General features: G+C 42.6%; 2 protein-coding genes across 2 annotated transcripts in view; one reads left to right on the forward strand and one right to left on the reverse strand.

Annotated features, from left to right (window-relative positions):
- Nucleotides 1-22,621, reverse strand: part of LOC126327996 (graves disease carrier protein-like) — a 184,168-nt gene that overhangs the window by 96,297 nt on the left and 65,250 nt on the right. The window lies entirely within an intron of this gene.
- Nucleotides 3,493-22,621, forward strand: part of LOC126328012 (uncharacterized) — an 88,092-nt gene continuing 68,963 nt past the window's right edge. Inside the window, exon 1 of the mRNA XM_049995939.1 lies at nt 3,493-3,674. The gene's annotated coding sequence lies outside the window, so the exon portion shown is untranslated. The remainder of the gene's footprint in view (nt 3,675-22,621) is intronic.

Here is a 22,621-nt window from a genome sequence, read left to right on the forward strand (position 1 = left end):
CTGTTGATGAAAGGAGAAACCAAATGAAATTTGACATGGCAGTTAGTACATGTGCAGAACACACTATTACACAACAGCAGCCGACTTTTAAGAGGCATTTTTACATCGCGGTTTGTATACTGTAACATACGGTACGTCCTTAGAACGAACTGATCAATGGATGAAAACTGGTGGTTATATTCCACTGCTTAAGTAAATACATAAACTGCAATTAAAAGGAAACGATTTTCCAAATCAGATACTCCTGCTTAAATTTGGAGAAAGTGGAGATAACCTGCAGCCAGCGATTTACTACGAACTGCCTTGTGCAAGACACTCAAACTACCGAAACTTTCGAAACCTAGCTCCATTCACGTACGTATACCCTAAAATTACTAACTACTGTTTTCAGGCAGAGGACAGTATTCAGAAATATCTTTAGAATATACAAATGTAGATTAGAACTGATGTTATGGTACCTACAAAATAAGCTTTTCGCGGCTCAGCGTTCGAAAATATAGAATACCAACGAACACGACAATGCTTCGCCATTGCTATATATGTATGGGAATTGGATATCCGCCCCAATCTGCTTCTGCCCCCTCTCTCTGTCCATCACCTCCTCCCCCTCTCTCCATCCGTTCCCATCTTCTCCCTCCCTACTTCCATTTCCTCCCCTCCCCCCCCCCCCCTCTCTCTGTCAATCTTGTCTTCTCCCTGCGTCTGACCTTGAGCCTTGTTTGTTATTATTGCTAAGGAAACCTTGAATGGGAACTGAAGAGGAGGACAGGTCAGTATTTAACGTCCCGTCGACAACGAGGTCATTAGAGACGGAGCACAAGCCAGGCTTGGGAAGGATGGGGAAGGAAATCGGTCGTGCCTTTTCAACGGAACCATCCTGGCACTTGTCTGAAGCGATTTAAGCAATCCACGGAAAACCTAAATCAGGATAGCCGGACTCGGATTTCAGCCGTCGTCCTCCCGAATGGGAGTCCAGTGTGTTAACCACTGCGCGACCACGCTCGGTGATTGGGAACTGAAGTCGCTTAAAATGAAGGGTAAATCGATTGACATCATTGGTCTACGGATTATGAGAGACCTCTCCTGTTGCTGGATCTATTACTACAGCAGCTTCAATTATAGGCTAGTATTTGGCATAGTTTTAATTTGCAAATAAGTAGTATTCCATTCGGACGATTCAGATTCCGTATCAGTGTTCTGATCATGGGCTGATAAGCCTTAAACACGACTTACCCGTTTAATTAAAACCGACTGCAAGGAAGAAAACAAAACAGCACACAGTTCTGTACACAATTTTTGTTTTAAGTTATTTATAAGGAGAAAGAATATGGGTATGATGGAAACAATTAGTCTTATGCTATAGTCTTTCCGTCAGTTTATATAGAGGCAAGTCGTTCTTATAAAAAATCTCGCAAAATTCTTGGTCATATTAACGGTACATAAATAAAATCTATACTACTGTATCATGACATGACGTTGTTTGACGCTGTTACCGTATATCTCCAAAAGTTCTTGACAAATTATCGCTGACGGGTTTAGAAAAAGAAAACACAACGCCCGCATCTCGTGGTCGTGTGGTAGCGTTCTCGCTTCCCACGCACGGGTTCCCGGGTTCGATTCCCGGCGGGGTCAGGGATTTTCTCTGCCTCGTGATGGCTGGGTGTTGTGTGCTGTCCTTAGGTTAGTTAGATTTAAGTATTTCTAAGTTCTAGGGGACTGATGACCATAGATGTTAAGTCCCATAGTGCTCAGAACCATTTGAAAACACAACAAGACAGTGCTCGCCGCATTTTGCGAAGTAAAAAGGCGTTTATAAAGAACGAAATTACAAGAAGTTCATTATTATGTGTGTGCAGTGTCCTCAGACAACAAAACATCAGTAGTACCAAATACGCAAAACATTTTGACATGCCAAAATCGCGTTTTATAAATCAAGGAATGTGTTAACTCGCCGACGACACTCAGATTTACATCATTTGCATTGCAGGTGACAAGCGATTTGTGCAGGACACCAAACAGTTGGTTCCGCGAAACCATATAATGTAAAATCACAGTACGAAGCAAAACGAACAAAAACTTTCTTTAGGCCTCACTTCCTTAGATCAGTTCCAAGCTAAAATATGTTCACTTTTTACAGTTTTCAAAACGAAAAATCCGCTGATGATCCCACAGAGGTGCTGAAACATGTTTGGGTAGTAAGAAAAAAACAGTGTGTTTGCAAAAAGGTGGAACCTAAATCCTGTAAATTGAAGAGTGTATTTAAAGAATACCTGGTTTGCATCCTCTTAGTGCCACTCGTACGGGACTGGCGCGAATCTGAATAGACATCATGTTTCAGAGGCAGAAACAGGCCTACCAACTTTCTTTTATGTCGCACAACTCCTTGGTGTTGCGATTTTTTTCCATCAGTGTAACGGTGTAGGTACAGATATCATATCCCGCATCTCGTGGTCGTGCGGTAGCGTTCTCGCTTCCCACGCACGGGTTCCCGGGTTCGATTCCCGGCGGGGTCAGGGATCCTGCCTCGTGATGGCTGGGTGTTGTGTGATGTCCTTAGGTTAGTTAGGTTTAAGTAGTTCTAAGTTCTAGGGGACTGATGACCATAGATGTTAAGTCCCATAGTGCTCAGAGCCATTTGAACCATTTTGAACAGATATCGCAACATATGCGGAAGTTTTGAGTCAAGTCAGCGAAAGTTAACGGGGACGCAACACGGAAGGCACATTTAAATTTGCTTTAAAATGTTAAGATCTAGATTTTCTAAGCGGATTTATCGGACATGCATGACTCCATTCGTGCAGAAAGGAAATGTAAGATATCGCCTTAAGCCATGTATATAAAATAACTTGAGAAATCAATGGATTTTACAATTAGGTGGTTTCGTGTAGCTACTACCTTAGTGTACCAAAGATATATTTGCTAGTGTCGATGTATCCCACTAAAAAGAATACAGCAATGCACTTTATCTGCACGATGCGACTGACAGTGACACCTGAGAAGGACTAAGGATTTCCTGGAAACTGCCACCTAGTCCCGTGTCTTCTGGATGAGAAGATACTGTTCCTAGGGAGGCAGTATACCGAGAACATTATTGCGACATCATCAAGGACAACTTGAAGACAATCAGGGCATACAAAGACGGTTGCAAGGGGCCATCAGTGGTTGAGAATTCAAGGCAGAGCAAAGGCGTATAAGCAAGCGATAAAACAACATTGGTCAAATGCATTTGCGTAATCATTCCGAGAAAGACACAACGAATATGGTGGAAGGCAGCAACCATATATCTATTATTGGAAAAAAATCTTATCGGCAGCGAGTATCTTCCAAACAGGTCTATTACTTGCATAGTGGTCGTTTGCCAAATACGCATCAGCATCTAGGCAGTTATTTAAGGAAACACACATGCCACCGGGCGCCAACAATAGTGGCCAAATGCATCCCTTATCGCCCCAGAATACATTCAGACTGCAGCAGAGAGTGTATGAATAGCAGTCAGTGTATCTTCATTTGTTTTTGTGTATCCAGAGTAAGAAACGTTTTAACGTAGTTGCGGCACGGGACATTTTACAGATGAGTACTGAACTGTGCTTACAGTTCATTAACCGACGAACAAAAGCTTTTTGTATCAAGATGAAGAAGACGAAAAGTTACAAATAACCAGGAATGAAAAGGAGGTAAGACTCTTCACAAACTATTCTCATTTATCGCAGGAGTCGCATAAAAGATAGACAGAGCTATATACTGTGACAATGAGCCGCTGGGTAATGGGTCAAATTGGTTGGTCAAAATACACAAGGTGAGATATAACGGGAATAGTGTGGCCGACTATGTTCCTCGAGGGAATGCGTGCCACGGAGGTCGGGTCTAGGTGTCAAGGCACTGTGCACGATGCGCTCGTGTTCTTGGCAGTGTTCCGCGGCCTTCAATCGCAACATCAGCCGGCAATTTACCAATTGGGCGAGTAGCGTTACTGGCGGTTTTCTGTGCCTCGTATCATAAAGGCAGCTATTCCCAAGTAATCATGACTAGGAGTAAAGTATGAATGTCTCGTCACGCCAGCAGGCTGGTTAGAATGACAGCTTGAAATGCAGAATGGGAAGCAACGATGCAAAGCTATATAGACGAAATGCAGAATACAGAGAAACCAGAGCCTTCTATATCATCGGTTGACTGTGACCACCGACGTCATAACAAGGCCCATTTTTTAAAATGACGTTATATTTGCTTTTAGTTGTTAGCGTTTTTATTTTATTCTAGCGATTTCGGTATTTGTGCGATTTTCAAGCATGAGATTTCTGACACGGTAGACATGCATATCAAAATTCTTACACTTCAAGTGACATAAATGCTCAAATTGAGTTATAAAACCAGATATCAGTAACAGCTAAAACAAATATGACATCATTTCAAAAATTTATAGAAGCTTTGTACCCATTTACTAGAGTGTAATATGTCCCAAAACGCAACACAAAAGTATTTTAAAATGGCTACCAATGACAGTACCCTTTCCCACAGCGTCAAATATAAACACAGACAGAAGGGTACAAATTCTTAATAATAAATACTGAAGACAACAACTACATGGCTACTCTGCAAATCACATTTAACTTCCTGGCAGAGGGGTCATCAAACCACCTTCAAAAGTCTCTACTACTCCAATCTCTTACAACACGCGGAAAGAACGAACACCTATATCTTTCCGTATGAGCTCTGATTTCTCTTATTTTATCATGGTGATCGTTTCTCCCTATGTAGGTCGGCGTCAAGAAAATTTTTTCGCATTCGGAGGAGAAAGTTGGTAATTAGAATTTCGCGACAAGATTCCCCCGCAACGAAAAACGCTTTTATTTAATGTCCATCCCAAATCCTATATTATTTCAGTGACACTCTCTCCCCTATTTCGCGATACTACAAAACTTGCTGCCCTACTTTGAACTTTTTCGATCTACTCCGTCAATATTATCTGGTAAGGATCGCACACCCCGCAGCAGTATTCTAAAGGAAGACGCACAAGCGTAATGTAGGCAGTCTCCTAGTAAATCTGTTACATTTTCTAAGTGTCCTGCCAATAAAACGCAGCCTTTGGTTAAGCTTCCCCACAACATTTTCTATGTGATCCTTCCAATTTAAGTTGTTCGAAATAGTAATTCCTTGGTATTTAGTTGTATTTACGGCCTTTCGATTTGACTATTTTATTGTGTAACGGACGTTTACCAGATCCTTTTAGCACTCATGTGGATGACCTTACACTTTTCGTTATTTAGGGTGAATTTCCAATTGTTGCACCATACAGATATCTCTTCTAAATCGTTTTGCAATTTGTTTTGATCTTCTGATGACTTTACTAGTTGATGAACGTCAGCGTCATCTGCAAACAACCTAAGGCGACTGCTCATATTGTTTCCTAAACCGTTTATACAGATAAGGAACAGCAAAGAGCCTATAACAATACCTTTGGGAACGCCAGAAATCAATTACTACGAACTGTGACCTCTCTGACAGCAAAGCACGAATCCAGTCTCATTACTGAGACGATATTCCATAAGCACGCAATTTCACTACAAGCCGCTTGTGCGGTGAAGTGTCAAAAGCCTTCCGGAAATCCAGAAATAGGAGATCAATTTGACATCCCTTATCTTTAGCACTCAACACTTCACGTGAGTAAAAAGCTAGTTGTGTTTCACAAGAACGATGTTTTCCAAATCCGTGTTGACTGTGTGTCAATAGACGGTTTTCTTCGAGGTAATTCATAATGTTCGAACACAATATATGTTCTAAAATCCTGCTGCATATCGACGTTAAGGATATGGGCCTGTACTTTATTGGATTACTCCTACTACCTTTCTTGAATTTTGCTGTTACCTGCGCAGCTTTCCAGTCTCTGGGTACGCATCTTTCGTCGAGCGAACGGTTATATATGATTGTTGTATGGAGCTATTGCATCAGCATACAATGAAAGGAACCTAATTGGTATACAGTCTGGATTAGAAGACTTACTTTTATTAACTGATTTAAGTTGCTTCATTACTCCGAGGGTGTCTACTTCTATGTTACTCATGTTGGCAGCTGTTCTTGATTGTAATTCTGGAATATTTACTTCGTCTTCTTTTGTGAAGGCATTTCGGAAGACTGTGTTTAGTAACTCTGCCTTGGCAGCACTGTCTTCGGTAGTATTGCTATAGCTCAGAGAAGGCACTGATTGCGTCTTGGCGCTAGCTTGCTTTACATACGACCAGAATCTCTTTTTATTTTCTGTCAGGTTTCGAGACAAAGTTTAGTTGTGGAAACTATGTCGCATTGAAGTCCCGCTAAATTTCGAGCTTCTGCTAAAGATCGCCAATCTTGGAGATTTTGCGTCTGTTTAAATTTGACATGTTTTTTTTTCGTTGTTTCTGCAACAGTGTTCTGACTTGTTTTGTGTACCAAGGAGGATCAGCTCCGTGGTTTGTTAATTTATTTGGGATACATCTCTCAATTGCTACCGATACTATTTCTTTGAACTCAAGCTACATCTAGCCTACACTTTTTATCTGCTTTTTCTGAATAGGTATATTTTTCGTTTATTTTTGGTGGATTTGGGGTTACAATATTCAATCTCGCTACGACAACCCTGTGGTCACGAATCCCTGTATCCGTTTTGATGCTCGTTATTAACACAGGATTATTTGTTGCTAAGAGGTCAAGTGTGTTTTCACAACCTTGTCCTATTCGCGGGGGCTCATAAACTAGCTTCTCGAAATAATTTTCAGAGGATGCGTGTAGCACAATTTCGGATGATGTTTTATGCGTACCTCCAGAATTAAACATGTACTCGTATTTTCGCCAACATACCGAGGGTAAATTAATGTCGCCACCAACTATAAATGTATGAGTCGGGTACGAGTTTGAAATAAAACTCAAATTTTCTTTGAACCTTTCAGCAACTGTTTCATCTGAATTGGGAGTTCGGTAAAGGGATCCAATTATTATTTTATTCCGGTTGCCAACAATGACCTATACCCATACGGCTTCGGTAGCTCAGTTGATAGAGCACTTGCCTGCGAAAGGCAAAGATCCCGAGTTCGAGTCTCGGTCAGGCACACAGTTTTAATCTGCCAGGAAGTTTCATATCAGCGCACACTCCGCTGCAGAGTGAAAATCTCATTCTAGAAGGAACCTCTTCTGATCCAAAGACACACATCACTGGTACCTAGATGAGCCACCACCTGCAGTTGGCTGCACCCTGTGCTCTTCATGGCATCCGGAAGGATCCACTCCTCATGTGGAATGATTCCAAAGCCGGTATGCACATAGAGTGCACATTGGCTTTCTTCCCCCCCCCCCCCCCCCCCCCACCAAATTGGCAGCCCCTGTCCCTTGGCGGCCCCATAACGTGTTTGACGTTAGAGCTCCCAAATATCAATAATCCCACCCTCTGTGATTGTCCGTATCTTGCAGCCTGAGAGGTTTCCTCTGAAAAAGGGCAGGTGACGGCACCTGGCTGAGCGACAGTGTCAGCCACAGACAGCACCTGGAACTGTTTGTCAGACTGAGAGGATGAGGCCTCATGGGAAGTCTTTCGCCACATGCTACGCCCTGGGGCGACCTCCAACTCGGCCACAGGTGAGGGTCAACCTCAGTGTGAGCAGAAACTGGGCTGCCATCGATGAGGACCAATAGGAGGACTCAGACGTGCTGGATGTTCGTTGGATCCCCACGGCCTGCCTCAAACAGTGGTGCCTTGCCACAGCAACTTCAAGCTGTGTAACCGAAGCCATCACAGCCTGGAGCTGAGATCGAAGTGTCACCAACTCGACTCGGATCTGCACACAACAATCACAGTCCCTACCCATACTAAAGACCGTGGGAAAGTAAACAACCCAGATAAACAGACTGTTGGCACATGTTGCCAAACTCTGCTGTAGACGCTGATGGAAACCCAGAAACTCTGTCTAATAAATTAGATTAATATGCAGAGTTTCAAAACCATAACAACCGAAACATTCAGGCAAAACTAAATAATTCGCCCCTGATTAGGAACTTGTAATATGTCACAAAATCGGTTTACTTTCCGATGCAAACGAAAACGCGAAAACTGTGGCTATTAGATATTAAATTTGCACGCAGAAACTATGGAAACCAAACTATGAGAGACGCAGATGAAATTATACAATTCGCTCCTCCTTAGGAACTCGTAAAAGTCACAAAATCGGTTACTTCCCTGTTGCTGCGTCTGTTTCGGCCTGCTTCTGATGCTGCCGCCTGGGACAACAGCGGAAAATTGGGGTTTTTGGCGGGGACTTATTAAAATAACAACCGCAAAATCACAATAATATCATATAAAATGACAAAACAGAGAAAAATGATGCAATGATTGGTATCAAACATGCAAAAAAAAAACGCAAAATTAGCGCGAACTTTAACATGTGTCAGAAACGTCACTTGATCTATTTAGCTCAACTTAAATGGCAATAACAATGCAAATAGTCAAGAGGCGATAGCAATAAAAAAATTAAAAAATGGTTCAAATGGCTCTGAGTACTATGGAACTTAACATCTATGGTCATCAGTCCCCTAGAACTACTTAAACCTAACTAACCTAAGGACAACACACAACACCCAGCCATCACGAGGCAGAGAAAATCCCTGACCCCGCCGGGAATCGAACCCGGGAACCCAGGCGCGGGAAGCGAGAACGCTACCGCACGACCACGAGATGCGGGCAAAAAATAAAAAAAAATAAAAAAATACACGAAACACACAGCCAAAATTCGCTGCAATCAACAATATGTCGAATACAGAGAAATGTCTGATATGAGTAGTGGGGTTTTACCAGTGACACAAGCGACAAACATCGTAAACAATATGGCGACTAGAGCGGCATGTTATTGGCAAATTGTTTCTGACAGGCTAAGCTGTAGGTAAGTCTATCACCACAACCAGGTTTTAGAGTGTGACATTTGTTGGCTTCGCCAGCTCACAACCAGTCACCTTCCAACATAACGTAGACCTCGGGCAGACCTACAGATCGCTCTGGCATCTCAACCAGGTTTATTTAGTTTCACATTCCTTGGCGTCGCCAACTCACACGTAAGTTGTCACCTTCGAACCTAATCTGCAACTCGAGCTAAGCTACAGATAAATCTGCCACCGCAACCAACTTCTTTTTTGTTTTCTTTTCCCTGTTCATTGGGTTCGTTAAACGGTGACGTCACAGCAGCCATTAGCATTACTTTACTGACCGAAGCCAATGACCCCTATCGAACATTTCTCTTGATCCGGTCTTCGGTTTTGACCAGTGATATAGGAAACTTGCGTAAAATATAGTACTTGCGTAATACTGAAATAAAACAAAGTATTAATAAGTTAACATCACTATAATACACGAACTGAGCCTCGGTCTTTAAAAATCAAATAGCACGTCAGGCTAGAATTTGACATTCTAAAGTAAAATGTATTCATAAATAACATCACGATCATTTCAACTGTAATCATTGTTTTCACTCATAACTAAGACAACTAAAAATAATATTTAATCTCTGACTGATAATGTCGTGACCCACAACAATAGTATTACGCCACAGCTCAAAACCGTCGGGCAGTATCGAAGGGTCAAGCTGACCTCAGAATGCGGTACAATACAGATTTAAGCATGGCTTACAGAAAGAATTTTTATATGTCGTTATCGCACTTTCAGGCACTGTAGCACAACGGATCGAGAAAAAAAGGACGTCTCTAGGACAGATCTTCAATGCGCTGTAGCACTGAAACTGCATATTAGCGGAACAAGCAAGTATAAATACGAAATCCACCAAATACGGCACGATAGCTTCCGAAATTGTAAAATCGAGATTGCGATCTATGGTGTACTTTTGTTTTACAACATGGGCACATCACACGTGATTTCCAATCCAATCAACCAATCAGAATACAGAATTAGAGCATAATATACGTTACGTAATCAGCCAATCGCATCATCAAATTTTCAATGCGCGAACTCACAAACAACGAAAAAATTCTAAGAATGAAAAAAGATAAAGTACATATTCAAATTTAATGTACAAAATCAAGCAAAGCGATGCTGTAACATACCTATAATGTTGAGAAAATTGAAGGCACCGGTTTCCCCTAAATGCACGGAACTGCAGTCGCTAGTCGTGCTTACAGCAATGTTAGAAAGAATTATTATATTACAAAGTGTACCCGCTTCAACGAAAAGCTGATGCAATATTTATTTCTAGCGATGTACCCGACGACGGCACATATACTCAGCTAGGTAACTTGTGAAGTGTTTGGTCTTTCTGCTATACTGTGGGATAGCGCCTCTGTAGCCCGGCAACATTAAGGCCCACGTTCGGTGTGTGAACAGAACTATCTTCCGTATTTACGAAGTTCAGTCTATGGTTCACTTTGTAGTGCTGAAAGCCTTCAGTACCTTGAATGTTGTATGAACTAAAGCAGTCAGTAACGATCGTCAACACAAGGTGCATCTTCTCTATTATTCTGAACGGGCTCAAGGAAGTATTTTTTGACCCTCGCTAAATTCAACCGAACACCCGACTTCCTACTATTTCACAGCTTTTGTTGTGTTTCCTTTTCCCAAATTTCGCTTCGCCCACTCACAACCAAACTGTTGCATTCCAACCGAACCTAGACGTTTGGCAACACTACAGATCGCGAGAATGGTTCAAATGGCTCTGAGCACTATGGGACTCAACTGCTGTGGTCATCAGTCCCCTAGAACTTAGAACTACTTAAACCTAACTAACCTAAAGACATCACACACATCCATGCCCGAGGCAGGATTCGAACCTGCGACCGTAGCAGTCGCACGGTTCCAGACTGCGCGCCTAGAACCGCGAGACCACCGCGGCCGGCAGATCGCGAGATACTCGGAAAATACAGCCGAAAACAGGTTAACCGCACTCCTGGAAATCGCAACCTACTCATAGAATAAAAGCCAAGTATTTGTAACAGCAAATAATATAAAAGTTACCGCTTCACTCCCAACAATTTAACACTAGACCAGTAAACCCACTTAGAATTTACCATTGCGATTGGTACCAATTCGTGGTTCCCACCATTATTTTGTGTAGCACAATGGTCAGTATAGGGTGTAGAACTGGGCGTTTTGTACTTATTTTGTATATGAGATACCACTGGAGAGCTTATAATTGTATTAAACTAGCGCATAAACTTTAAATTACGACTTCCTTGTATCATATGTGGAGTAGCAAAATATACGATTGTTTAGTTACAATGTTGAGTTTTACTCAACTGTTGAAACTAATTCTCCATATATTGGGGCGAATCACGCCCTCTAACAAGAGAGAATAGTTCTTTAGATGACATCATTTCCCCATTTACCTGTAACTCTCTGCACAATGGGTGTAAAATTATACAGAAGCAAACTCGGCACGTATGGTACAGGCTTATTGTTCAGACCGGAAGGCCGGCAAAAGAATTATGAAAAATTTTAACCGGCTCTCAGTGCAGAAAGCAGCAATATTCCTCAGCCACGTACATACACCGATCCTGTGAAGGCGTGACAACCACATGCTGAGTATTCCACGTATCAAAGCCCACTCTGTGTACAGTACGGCTAATTTAACTGGAAATTACACCATTCTAATTAATGGCTTTAATCCTCTCCCTAACTGACACCAAACTCAACCCCTTCGTCATAGTTCAGCAACAAAATTCGAATACTGATAAGTGAGGACAAATTTTTGAAGCTAAGGCTCTTAATTTCCGAAGAAAAAAAATGGAGAAATTTGTTTCAAAATGCTCCTTATTCAAGACACTATTGATTAACTTCTGTTTCACTCACGCATGTTTTAGCACATTATGTGCCAACTTCAGTTGGTTTGATTTGAAAATGTCAAAGAATAACAGAATTCAAAGATAGTTTTTAAACATAAGATGTAACACTATTTCACAAATAGGAATAATAATTTCATTTGACGTTAGAACATGTAGATGTAGGTTAAGTTGTAACAGTATGTATACCCCGTGACACTGTCAGCTGAAGACAGTAGCTAGTGCCATGTAAACGGCCCCACACACGAGCGACGAATCACGGCGATTCCTCGCATGCGATATAGTTTTCCTAAGTGGTTGCAGTCAGTATTATGAATGTCAATGTGTCGAAAAATTCTGCTACAGAAAATGAACTGTTCTGTTTACCAGCACTTGCAGTTGATCTCCGTATCCTCACGAATACTTCTAAACCCAAATTTAAAACAGACGAGAATTATAAGTAATTGGTCTGCCCCCGGTAGCTGAGTGGTCAGCGCGATAGAATGTCAATCCTAAGGGCCGGTGTTCGATTCCTGCCTGGGTCAGAGATTTTCTCCGCACAGGACTTGGTGTTATGTTGTCCGACACTTATTTTATTTATACGTTATTGAACTTGTTTTGAAATACTTTTCTTACGAACTTTAGGTTACTTTACAAATATATTAAATTTTTCCAGTGACGTCCAATGGGTTGTGTAAATCTTTCCAGAGTGCCAATACAATATGTTTCACGTTTATTAGTACTCAATTCCTTTTCTATTCGTTGGTCTTATCGTTTCATTGCAAATCTTTAGGCCTACACAATTTACTCGATGTTTATATGGAGATATTGTCAACAGCAGTACTACTGATTACCTTAATTCTTGTTATAATGAAGCTGTATAATGGATTTGCTCTGAACAATTAAACTAAAATGTCCTCTTAATAGTACAGTCGGTACTTATGTCATTGTATTTAAAAGTTAGAAACTTTAATAATGAGTAGAATTATTTCATAAATTACACAAAATCATAAGATGGAGCCCACTTCATTGCGACTATTACTATGAACTTCCCATTACTTCTGCTACTAAAGCACAAGCTTCAAAATACTAATCACTGCAAAATCAGAGGGTGTATTACTTCTCAATACAAATGGGTACCCTAGCTTCTACATCACTTCTCAGAGCGGTTCTTGGTTACTGGATAAATATAAATTCTAACGTAAATTTCTTAATCAATGTGGGCAAAGCGAAACGTACCAGAACTACATAAGCACGCTTGATAAATGGAGAAACGAGACGCAGCCACATTGCGACACATAGCTGCTAACCAATCAGGCGGCATATTGAGTGCACAGATCGCATGCAATCCTTCAGATTGTCTGGGATTTCCATGCGACCAGCGACCGATCCCTGCAATTTGCTACACACGCGCAATGTACAAAGCGATCTTTCGCCCCGCTCGTATGAATTTACGCAACGAACTTTACAGGCAGGAATATTGCACAGTCTAACGTGGGACACGGTCTTATCCTACATGAACGAATATGAATCAGAAAACTGTTCTTGTTTGTAGGAATAGTTCTTATTTCGAAGACTTAACAGTATCTTCAAAAGCTGTTGTTCTATGACAGTTTTCATACTGATTTTGAGTAGATAATAAGGCCACTGACGATAGCATATAACATGCTGAAACATGCATGAGCGAAATAAAAATGTAATCGAGCATGTCTAGCATGAGATAGAGCTTACTAGTCAGTCTCTCAATTTGATATGTAAGCATTCTGCGCAACGTGAAACGCATGTTCGGCCTTGTTACAAGAGTGAATCAATCGTGAACAGTGTAACTGTCAAACAGTATCCGTTGTGCCATCAGTCACCTGCACTATACAGTTATACTAAGAACGCAACATGCAATGTCTAGAAAGAAACGCGTACGAAAATAAACGTTTTCAGTCAGGCGTGTAATTGTAATGAGAAAGGATTACTGTTAGGAAATGTGTATTTAGCCACATGAGTTGTTGAAAATGGTGTTCCTCCACACATAAAGTCGTCATTGTTTCCAGTTGTCTCTAACAATGATCGCCATGTGTCCCTGACGATTTGACTGTACAACAGTGACAATTCCATGTCGAGCAAATCATTCGGCATGAATCTTACGAAACGCAGCTGTCGAGTTCTTTACAAACCAATATGTGTAATGCGTATATGTATATACGGGGTGCCCATTTATCTTGACCACCCTAAATAACTGTTTGTCCAGACGCAAATTACAAAATGTTTCAAGCAAATGTTCTTTAGTCGTCAGGGGGACGTCAATCAGCATGATTGCCTTCGCTGTAGCTTTGTTTTGTTACAAAGATATGAATAGCGGTAGGACTTTTTTTTTAAATGGAACCCTGTATTTTTTATTCGGTAATTCATTTCCTCTCCTAAAGACCTATTCAAAAATGAATCACAGTGTACTATTCAATGGAACACAGCGTTTTAATTACATAACACAACACTGACGTTGACGCTCCCAGCGCTTAGTGCAGGTACTCGGGGTTTGGAACACATCCACGTGCTGGCGTTGGCAAAGGACAAACGTAAACATAACTAGAATGCACACCCGTCATTCCTTCAACCATCGTCTGTTGAAGAGTTGTGTGAGCAGAATGTACACCAACGAAGAAAAGGTAGAAATGCTACTTATCTATGGGGAATGTAAGTTGGCAGAACAGTAATTGCAATACTGTTTTCTTACGTATGGTACATTTAGTACAGTAGTTTAGTACTTTTAAATGCTATTGTGAAGAGTAGGCATACAATAAAGGCTGTCCTTTCTACAAACTGCATCGACATAACGTTACTTTTATTGTTGTTGAAGGTAGGCGAAATGCTACGAGGGCAGCGGAACAGTACAGAGAGCGATATCCTGACAAGAAACCACCTTCCCGACGGGTATTTTCTCGTCTTGTTGCGACGCTTCAGGTAACGGAAAGCTTAAACCCACGACAACGCAATCGTCGTAGCACTCGCACAGACGAAGCTGCCGAAGTTATTGTTCTCGCATCCGTTGCTGTGAATCCACATGTGAGCACACGACAGACTGAACACGAGATTGGCATTCCTAGAACAAGTGTACATCGTATTCATAAATATCACCGGTTCCATCCTTACCATGTACACCTACATCATCAAGAATTGCATGGGAATGATTTCCAGAATCGTGTACAGTTCTGTCAGTGTGCACAGCAGTAAATCCTCGCCAACCCGAACTTCTCCTTGATGTTCTATTTAACGACGAATGTTCCTTCTCAAATAAAGGACCGGTAAATACAAGGAACATGCATTATTGGTCCAGCGACAACCCACGATGGCTTGGACAGGTGGAACATCAGCGTCAATGAAGAGTTAATGTCTGGTGTGGGATGCTTGGTACTACAATTATTGGCCCTTATTTCATCAACGGTAGTCTAAACGGCACAGCGTATGCCAACTTCCTCAGACGAATTCTTCCTCCTCTTCTGGATGAAGTGTCGCTAAGAACCAGAATGCCTATGTGACATCAACACGGTGGATGTCCAGGACATAATTCCTTGAGTACACGTCATGTTCTGAACCGAAGGTATCCTGCCAGATGGAATGGTTAAGGAGGAACAGTCACTTGTCTTGCTAGGTCTCCTGATTTAAATCCTCTGGACTTTTTTTCTTTGGGGATGCATTAAAGACGTTGTCTATCGTGATATTCGAACAACTCCAGAAAACATGCAGGAACATATCGTGCTTGGATGTAATTCTCTTCAGCAGGCAACACTGGAAGCGGTAAATAAGGCTTCCATTCAACGAGTGAACCAGTGTATCGGTGTCCAGGCTCACCACTTTGAGCATCTTTGAATGTTCTACTCCTGGGCAATGGTACAGGAGAGTCAAAGACAATTTTGTGTTGTGTTTTTACTTGGTTTTCATTTATTTTCTGAAAACTCGAGCAAGTGGACGAGTTTGTGAACCCGGGGTCAAAGTCAATGTTGTGCTATGTAATTAATAACGTTGTGTTTCAGTGAATGGTACACTGTGATACATTTTGAATAGGTCTTTAGGGGAGGAAATGAATTACCGAATAAAAAATACAGGGTGCCATTTAAAAAAGTCATACCGCTGTTCATATCTTTGTAAAAAAGATGGCAATCATGCTGATTGATGTCCCCCTGACGGCTAAAGAACATTTGCTGGAAACATTTTGTAATTTGCATCTGGACAAAAAGTTATTTAGGATGGTCAAGACAAATGGGACAGCCTGTATATATATAATCACAAAAAAGCTGCTCAAAAATTAATATTCTGATGCTTTGCCCTATAAATTTTTTCAAATTTTACATTCCAATTTGGATTCTTATCCCTAGATTATTAAGTTGAACCTATCAGCATGACACATTCTTTCTTCCTCTTCGGAGTCCGTTTAAAGAAATTGTTTCCAGAAAACGGCGGCCGAAATGGTGTTGTGCTTAAAGTTAAAAATATATTTTGGTATGAAATGTTGACCCACAAAGCGGCACTGCAACAAGTGGTCCAGTCGTCATATCCGCACAGCATCTGCATGTGGTCACGCAACACCGGATTCCCACCCCCATGCTGTTCAAATTTCGCGAAGCAGGATAGGAGACCTCACTACCACAGTCTGGCACTTCTCTTGTTAGGATGTCCGGGTTATCCAGTTCTGTCCGTCATCTCTCGACCAGGTGCCTTTATGGGCACCCACGAGGACCTGCGTTATTCGTATGAAGCTTTTCCTGAGTCGCAAATGTCTGCATCCGTGCGTTGAGGGCAGTCGGTTTTCATCTTCGTCCTCTTCTCATCCGACGCAATGTCCGGGTGCATGTAAGTGGATGCAATACCAATGAGCGGGTAGAGGTTCAAATGGCTCTCAGCACTATGCGACTTAACTTCTGAGGTCATCAGTCGCCTAGAACTTAGAACTAATTAAACCTAACTAACCTAAGGACATCACACACATCCATGCCCGAGGCAGGATTCGAACCTGCGACCGTAGCGGTCGCTCGGTTCCAGACTGTAGCGCCTAGAACCGCACCGCCACTCCGGCCAGCTGAGCGGGTAGAGTTTTTGCACTGTTGATTGCTTCTGGCATCCCGTTGGAACTGGCACTAACCAGTTTGCTGTGGTATCCACAGTCTTTAAATTTGCAGATGCGCTACATACACAAGCAGCGTACTCGGCTGCATACAGACGCATTCCCATAACTGATATTCACAACAGTCGAGGATCGACAACTCAAGTTAAGGTGCGATCCAGGGTCGTGGGCAGCGCTGGTGCTGTTCACCTCGCTCATCACAATGAGTTCTCGCCATGCTTGTCTGTTCTTGAAGTGGAAAGTCGCTACCTGCTGGGGTTTGGCTTCATCGTAAAGGACGTGGAGAGTGCTCAAATTTGTGTCAGTTCTTCTTCTGCCTCTTAGAAGGTCGAACCTTGAGAGTCACTCTTGTATCGTCAACGTCTACGAATTGATTCTCTGATGTTGTATTGGCTGATTATTCGTATGAACATTGTACAGTACTCGTACCAGGACGCTTCCTTGGGTCTCAATAGAAACTGATGTCAGTGATTTTGTCACATGAACATTTACGCAAGTCATTTCTACATGACACATTTACCACATACAGTTAACAGAGATTAATGCTACAGAGGTGGCTCCTTTTTGTAACCAATGCATGTAGGATTGTTTCGCTCATAATCAGAGTGCTAGGAGTAAGACACGCGAAAAGGGTGGCACTCATTAAAAGAAAGACGTTTTTCGTTGCGGCGAGGTCTTTTCACGAAATTACTGTCATCAACTTTCGCCTCCAAATACCGAAATATTTTGTTGACCCCCACGTACATAAGGAAAAGATCACCTACATACAGTAAGATAAATCGAGTTCCGCTCGGAAAGTTTAAAGTGTTCCTTTTTCCCTGTGTTGTTCGGGAATGGGAGGCAGAGAAATAGCTTGAAGGTGATAACGTGAAGCACCTGTCACACATTCGAGTGTGAATTGGAGAATAATCATTTACATGTAAATTTAGGAAAGACTGCGGCCGCGTTCATGTCCTTACCGTGTACAATCTGAGCTTGGGTCCGATCTCCAGTGAAATCGAGGTTGAACTCTGCTTATTCATGTACGATTACTACGCTGGTGTGCAAAACTTAAGGACGAAAGTTGCTTTCACATGATGTGTCACTGACAAGTAACATAGCTCGGTCAAACTTTAACTATAGGTAAGACGGAACTGCTACAGTATTGTACCGAGGGTAACGGAAAGAAATACGCGCTGAGACAAACAGAAATGAGATCGTTATTCAAAGACAATAATTACACTGAAGTTTCCGCGATTCATGATGATCCTCTCGACATAACAAAAGGCGGGGCATGGTTCTTAATAGGTTGTGTGATCGCCATAGACGGTAGTGCATCCTCTGCAAGGAGCTGCCATGCTGGCCATACGATTGGTCACGAGTTCTTGTGCTTGGTCATTCCATTGCTCCGCCAGCAGGGTTAGCAACTGCTAGATGGTCGATGGTGTATGTGGAACTGCTACAGTACGTCTGCCCAACATATCCCACATGCGTTCAATGGGATTTAACGCTACCAGTCTCAAAAAATAAAAAATAAATAAAAAGTTTCACAATATTATTTTTTACCGCCGTAGCAAGCAACGAGTACAAGAAAAAATTGGCAAGAAGTAAACAATCAACTCCTTTCAGGAGGAAGTTTCACTTTGGGAGCACTGGGACGTAATTGTTTTCAACCACCTGTCTTTCGTGTAATATACACTCCTGGAAATGGAAAAAAGAACACATTGACACCGGTGTGTCAGACCCACCATACTTGCTCCGGACACTGCGAGAGGGCTGTACAAGCAATGATCACACGCACGGCACAGCGGACACACCAGGAACCGCGGTGTTGGCCGTCGAATGGCGCTAACTGCGCAGCATTTGTGCACCGCCGCCGTCAGTGTCAGCCAGTTTGCCGTGGCATACGGAGCTCCATCGCAGTCTTTAACACTGGTAGCATGCCGCGACAGCGTGGACGTGAACCGTATGTGCAGTTGACGGACTTTGAGCGAGGGCGTATAGTGGGCATGCGGGAGGCCGGGCGGACGTGCCGCCGAATTGCTCAACACGTGGGGCGTGAGGTCTCCACAGTACATCGATATTGTCGCCAGTGGTCGGCGGAAGATGCACGTGCCCGTCGACCTGGGGCCGGACCGCAGCGACGCACGGATGCACGCCAAGACCGTAGGATCCTACGCAGTGCCGTAGGGGACCGCACCGCCACTTCCCTGCAAATTAGGGACACTGTTGCTCCTGGGGTATCGGCGAGGACCATTCGCAACCGTCTCCATGAAGCTGGGCTACGGTCTCGCACACCGTTAGGCCGTCTTCCGCTCACGCCCCAACATCGTGCAGCCCGCCTCCAGTGGTGTCGCGACACGCGTGAATGGAGGGACGAATGGAGACGTGTCGTCTTCATCGATGAGAGTCGCTTCTGCCTTGGTGCCAATGATGGTCGTATGCGTGTTTGGCGCCGTGCAGGTGAGCGCCACAATCAGGACTGCATACGACCGAGGCACACAGGGCCAACACCCGGCATCATAGTGTGGGGAGCGATCTCCTACACTGGCCGTACACCTCTGGTGATCGTCGAGGGGACACTGAATAGTGCACGGTACATCCAAACCGTCATCTAACCCATCATTCTACCTTTCCTAGACCGGCAAGGGAACTTGCTGTTCCAACAGGACAATGCACGTCCGCATGTATCCCATGCCACCCAACGTGCTCTAGAAGGTGTAAGTCAACTACCCTGGCCAGCAAGATCTCCGGATCTGTCCCCCATTGAGCATGTTTGGGACTGGATGAAGCGTCGTCTCACGCAGTCTGCATGTCCAGCACGAAAGCTGGTCCAACTGAGGCGCCAGGTGGAAATGGCATGGGAAGCCGTTCCACAGGACTACATCCAGCATCTCTACGATCGTCTCCATGGGAGAATAGCAGCCTGCATTGCTGCGAAAGGTGGATATACACTGTACTAGAGCCGACATTGTGCATGCTCTGTTGCCTGTGTCTATGTGCCTGTGGTTCTGTCAGTGTGATCATGTGATGTATCTGACCCCAGGAATGTGTCAATAAAGTTTCCCCTTCCTGGGACAATGAATTCACGGTGTTCTTATTTCAATTTCCAGGAGTGTATTTGGAAATAATTTTTCATTTGTCCTAGACGCAATCCCACTTCTCAAAACTTCCATGAACCCGTAATGCCTGAAACAGGTTACATACCGCAATATCAGAAATGGGCCTAAAATTTAACAAATGTTTATCAAAAGTGCATCCTTCCCCAGTAGTTTCATCTGCAAACGACTCATAAAAACAGTAGTACAAACTCAATTCTACGTTACAATAACGTAACATGTACTTAGTTTCACTGTCAATGATCTCCTCAATATGGCCTCTCTCACATATAATCACTATCTCCGTGCCGACTATTGCTTTTAACGTTGTTAAGGTGCTGCCAAAATGCACTACATTCGTATAAGTATTTAAGTGTACCATTAGGTGTCCCCGTATTGCAGTAGCGTCGGTGATTTCATGCGAAACACACTAATATTTCATTAAAAAAATTAATGGGATCGAGGTTTCAGGCAGAAACCACTGGTACTCAAAGAGTTAGCCGAGCGAAAGACAGGACAGTTCAATCGTCGAATATTCTCTTGTTCCAAAAGCTTCTCCACGTACAATGAGAGGCCAAGAATAGAGCATTGCACATGCCTAAGTTCAGAAGTGTTCACAACTCTGGCAGTCTGTGGAGCTACAGCTTGGTGTTAACATCGTCAAATAGAGGCAATGTAATAGTTATGATACAGTGTATGTCGAGATTAATTGCAATTTAACTCATCATATCATTTCTTTTGAAAATCATTATTCGAACACGTAGAAACGGTTGAAATATAAGAACTCCACGTCGCCAGACTTCTTACAACGTCTAGCGTTTCACATATGATGCAATGACTGAGTGGTTACACTTTAGACTGATGGTTTACCATCGCAAAGGACGAGCGTTTGAATGTAACTGCAGTCGATTGTCATTTTCTTTTTATTTAAACATGTGCAGTTAATATTTTAAACCTTGATTTGTTACAAATTGTGCGGTTGTAGGGTTTTCTAGATTCCACAAGAAACGTATCGGCTGATTGGCTTATTTTTCAAGTCCTCACGAGCGGCTTACACGAGCGAGTGGATGTGCCTTCCAGATCTGTTGTTTCCAGTTTAGTATTCGTTCAACTACGGTAGGCATACTTGACGGTTACGCTAAAAAGAAGAGATCGTTAGCTCCTTGACAGCATGTCAGCTTACTGTAGTATGTGTCGAATTGAATCTCATCGCAGTCTTTTTTCGTTATCGCGTCGCAGAGATTTCGTGCTTTATTTACTTTTTGTTATTTTACTTTTTTCACTATTTACTTTTTTCACTATTCTCTTCACTAACTAACTAACTATGGTTTCTGAATTTCATCTCTAAAAATAATCTTCCTTGGAGGGTGATGTTCATCTGGCCTCCCATAAAAATGCAAATAATATAGTGGCAAGTAGATTTGTATTTTGAAATTAATAACTAGAAGGCCTTCTACAGAAAAATTAAATAAAATAAAATGAAAAATAGGCTACGTATAGCTTCAGTATTTAGTCCACATGCTACTGGCGTCAAGAACAGCTTGGATCTTTTGAAGTATAGAAGTGACAAGTCTATGGGAAAAGTTCTCATCCATGGAAATTCTCCCGAATGAAGAATGAACCAAATCCCATAGGGCACTCACAGTACCCGGAGAAGGGTCTGGCAAATTGTCCCGCAGAGTCTTCTTAAGTTGTGCCACACGTGCTCTATGGTATTGAATTCAGATGACGTTGGAGGCCACGGAAGACACTGAATAATATACTCCATCCTCTGAAACCAGATCTGAATCCTAATGCTATTGTGTAATGGATGATTCTCGTGTTTATAAGTAAGACATGTTTCGGTGTACCAAAGTCAAGCCCAGAAGTGATTACATTTTCAAGGAAATGTTCATAGCATGCTGAATTGAACTTGTCTTGGATACGTCCTAAAGTTCCTGCACCCATGTAAGACATCCAGCCCCAACATGCCACATTTATGCATCGGCTTCTAGCGCGTGTGGCCACGAAATGCGCGTCATATCATTGCCCATCTGAGCAGTAAACATGAGCAGGACCTCTGCTCGCGGGTTTCAATTGTGCACTCGCCCTGTAAAATGACTTTCTTCCAATGAACATCTTCCCAGGAACTGACAATTGCTAGTCTATCCACGACTTGTTCGTCAGGCAACCGCTCTATGATAAGGGAACGACGTGACATGAATCGATAGTCCTTTAATCATCTGAGAGCAGTTCTCGACAAGCTCGGGAAATGTGAATTTCTCCTTAGCTCCCGGATGAGTGACAAGGGAGCATTCTGGGTCGTCCTCACCAATTCTTCATCTTGTCTCCGTTTAGAGAGCTGTGATCTTCCAGGTACTGGACGCCTCGCTACCTCACCATTATCTCTAAATCGTCCTATCCATCTCATTGCTATGGACGCATCAGCACCATAACGACGTCGTGCCATAGACGCACTAACAGTTTTAAAATAGAGAAAACCTATGACTATGACTATCAGTTAATACGTTTCTCTTAGCTCAGAACTATAGAGACACTAGGAGGCGGTCGAAGTAATTACAAACAAATACATTCATTTTCAATATTTTTGCTATGACCATTTGTCTGTTTATTTAAAGATTAGACTATTATAAAACTGAAGCCTTTGAAAGGATGT

The sequence above is a fragment of the Schistocerca gregaria genome, chromosome 2, assembly GCF_023897955.1.
Source record: "Schistocerca gregaria isolate iqSchGreg1 chromosome 2, iqSchGreg1.2, whole genome shotgun sequence".
In the NCBI taxonomy this organism is placed as follows: Eukaryota; Metazoa; Arthropoda; class Insecta; order Orthoptera; family Acrididae; genus Schistocerca; species Schistocerca gregaria.